Source organism: Arachis ipaensis, chromosome B8 (genome assembly GCF_059453495.1).
Source record: "Arachis ipaensis isolate K30076 ecotype BB chromosome B8, ASM5945349v1, whole genome shotgun sequence".
NCBI classification, from domain to species: domain Eukaryota; kingdom Viridiplantae; phylum Streptophyta; class Magnoliopsida; order Fabales; family Fabaceae; genus Arachis; species Arachis ipaensis.
Window position 1 is genome coordinate 102,688,267 of NC_142443.1, and position 3,849 is coordinate 102,692,115.

General features: G+C 36.5%; 1 non-coding gene across 1 annotated transcript; it reads left to right on the plus strand.

The window, feature by feature from the left end:
- Window positions 1–301: 301 nt before the first annotated feature.
- On the plus strand, window positions 302–409 carry LOC148549050 (small nucleolar RNA R71). The gene has a single exon (XR_015898374.1). It is a non-coding gene; the product is annotated as a small nucleolar RNA R71 (small nucleolar RNA).
- The last annotated feature ends 3,440 nt before the right edge of the window (window positions 410–3,849 follow it).

Sequence of the window (3,849 nt, forward strand, 5' to 3'; positions counted from 1 at the left end):
CTTGCATTCCAGACAGACTCTGAGAAATCATATTGACTTGCTGAGTCAATATTTTGTTTTGAGCCAATATGGCATTCAGAGTATCAATCTCAATAACTCCTTTCTTCTGACTTGTCCCATTATTCACAGGATTCCTTTCAGAAGTGTACATGAATTGGTTATTTGTAACCATTTCAATGAGTTCCTGAGCTTCTGCAGGCATCTTCTTCAGATGAAGAGATCCTCCAGTAGAGCTGTCCAATGACATCTTGGACAGTTCAGACAGACCATCATAGAAGATACCTATGATGCTCCATTCTGAAAGCATGTCAAAAGGACACCTTCTGATCAATTGCTTATATCTTTCCCAAGTTTCATAGAAGGATTCACCTTCCTTCTGTCTGAAGGTTTGGACTTCCACTCTAAGCTTGCTCAATTTTTGAGGTGGAAAGAACTTTGCCAAGAAGGCATTGACTAGCTTTTCCCAAGAGTTCAGACTTTCTTTAGGTTGTGAATCAAACCATGTTCTAGCTCTGTCTCTTACAGCAAAGGGAACAAGCATAAGTCTATAGACCTCAGGATCAACCCCATTGGTCTTGACAGTGTCACAGATTTGCAAGAATTCAGCTAAGAACTGATAAGGATCTTCCAATGGAAGTCCATGAAACTTGCAATTCTGTTGCATCAGAGAAACTAATTGAGGCTTAAGCTCAAAGTTGTTTGCTCCAATGGCAGGGATTGAGATGCTTCTCCCATAGAAGTCGGGAGTAGGTACAGTAAAGTCACCAAGCACCTTTCTTGCATTGTTGGCATTGTTGGAATTGTTGTTATTTTCGGCTGCCATGGCTTCTTCTTATTTGAAAGTTTCTGTTAGGTCCTCTATAGAGAGTTGTACTTTAGCTTCTTTTAGCTTTCTCTTCAAGGTCCTTTCAGGTTCAGGATCAGCTTCAACAAGAATGCCCTTGTCCTCGCTCCTTCTCATATGAAAAGAGAGAGGAGAAGAAAGTATGGAATCCTCTATGTTACAGTATAGAGATTCCTTGAGATGTCAGAGAAAAAGAAGAATAGAAGGAGGAGGTAGAGAGGAGAGAATTCGAACTTATAGAGAGAGGTAGTCCGAATTGCACATTGAGGAAGAGTGCTAGTCCCTTAAATAGAAAAATGTGAGAAGAGGGGGGGGAAGAATTTTCGAAAACAAATTAAAAAGATTTTTAAATAATTAAAAGAAATTTTGAAAAATTGATTGATGATTTTCAAAAATTAAAGTTGAGAAAGTAGTTAAGTGATTTTGAAAAAGATTTTGAAATTAGAAATCAAAAAGATATGATTGAAAATTATTTTGAAAAAGATGTGATTGAGAAGATATGATTGAGAAGATATGATTGAGAATCAAATTTAAAAAAGAAAGTTTTAAAATTAAAGTTGATTACTTGACTAACAAAAAATTTAAAATATATGATTAAAATTTGATCCTTTCTTAATAGGCAAGTAACAACTTGAAAATTTTGAATTAAATCATTAATTGTAGCAAGGATTTTTGAAAATAATAATAATTTAAAAAAATGGAAAGAAATTGATTTTGAAAAGATATGATTTGAAAAAAAAATTGATTTTGAAAAATTATGAATATTTGAAAAAGGTTTGAATTAAAAACAAAATCTTCCCTCTAGTGTCTTCCTAGCGTTAAACGCCTAGAATGGCATCCATTCTGGCGTTTAACGTCCAAAATGCTACCTTTTTGGGCATTTAACGCCCAGCCAGGTACCCTGGCTGGCGTTTAAATGCCAGTTTTCCTTCCTCACTGGGTGTTTTGAACGCCCAGCTTTTTCTCTGTAATTCCTCTACTGCATGTTCTGAATCTTCAATTATTGACTTGAAAAGAGATGGTTGGAAAACTAAGATTAAACAAATAATGCATGCAGGACACCAAACTTAGAAGTTTGTATACTAAGGACTATAACAATTTGAAAATGCATATGAGAAACAACAAAAGACACAAAACAAGAGAATTTAAAAATCAGAGCAAGGAAATCATCAAGAACAACTTGAAGATCAATGAAGAACATAATGCATGTAATTTTCGAAAAGTAGAAGAATGCAATTGACACCAAACTTAAGATTAGACACTAGACTCAAACAAGAAACATAAAATATTTTTTATTTTAAGATTTTATAAATTTTTTTTTGTAATTTTTTCGAAAATTAAGTGGAAAAAGAGAAAAAAAATACTTCAAAATTCTTAATGAGAATTCCAGGAATCATGCAATGTTAGTCTAAAACTCCAGTCCAGGAATTAGACATGGCTTACTAGCCAGCCAAGCTTGGGTTCAGTCTAAAACACTAGACATGGCCAATGGCCAGCCAAGCTTTAGCAGATCATTACTTTCAACAGCAAGATTGAGAGAAATCAACAAGCTCTTGTGATGATAAGTTGAAACTTCGGTCCAAAAGATTAGACATGGCTTCTCAGCCAGCTAGACTTCAACAAATCATCATGAAACTCTAGAATTCATTCTTAAAAGTTCTGAAGAACAAAATAGAAATACAATTTTTTTTTGAAATTTTTCAAAAATTAAAAGGTAAAAAGCTTAAACATAAAATAAAATTACCTAATCTGAGCAATAAGATGAACCGTCAGTTGTCCAAACTCGAACAATCCTCGGCAACGGCGCCAAAAACATGGTGCACGAAATTGTGATCATCAATGGTGCCAACATCATGGTACGCACAATTGTAATCTCAACTCTTTGTCACAACTCCGCACAACTAACCAGCAAGTGCACTGGGTCGTCCATGTAATAAACCTTACGTGAGTAAGGGTCGATCCCACAGAGATTGTCGGCTTGAAGCAAGCTATGGTCATCTTGTAAATCTCAGTTAGGCAGATTCAAATGGTTATGGAGAATTGATAATTAAAATATGAATAAAATATAAAATAGGATAGAGATACTTATGTAATTCATTGGTGAGAATTTCATATAAGCGTAAGAAGATGCTTTGTTCCTTCTGAACCTCTGCTTTCCTATTGCCTTCTTCCAATCATTCATACTCCTTTCCATGGCAAGCTGTATCTTGGGTTTCACAGTTGTCAATGGCTACCTCCTGTCCTCTCAGTGAAAATGTTCCAAATGCGCTGTCACCGCATGGCTAATCAGCTATTGGTTCTCGATCATGTTGGAATAGGATCCATTGATCCTTTTGCGTTTGTCACTACGCCCAACACTTGCGAGTTTGAAGCTCGTCACAGTCATCCCTTCCCTGATCCTACTCGGAATACCACAGACAAGGTTTAGATTTTCCGGATCGCAGGAATGGCCGCCAATTGATTCTAGCCTATACCACGAAGGTTCTAATCTTAGATTAGAAACCCAAGAGATACACATTCAAGCTTGTTTGCATGTAGAACGGAAGTGGTTGTCAGGCACGTGTTCATAGGTGAGAATGGTGATGAGTGTCACGGATCATCACATTCATCAGGTTGAAGAATGGGTGTATATCTTAGAGAAGAAGTAGGCGTGAATTGAATAGAAAAATAATAGTACTTTGCATTAGTTCATGAGGAACAGCAGAGCTCCACACCTTAATCTATGGTGTGTAGAAACTCCACCGTTGAAAATACAAAAGTGATAATGGTGATCATTGGCTTCGGCCCCAGAGAGGGAACCAGAAGAACCAAGATCAAAAGTATGATCAAGTGTGTAAAAGTATATAGCAAAAGGTCCTATTTGTAGAAAACTAGTAACCTAGGGTTTATAGAAATAAGTAAATGATGCAGAATCCACTTCAGGGCCCACTTGGTGTGTGCTTGGGCTGAGCGTTGAAGCTTTCACATGTAGAGGCTTTTCTTGGAGTTAAACACCAGCTTTTGTG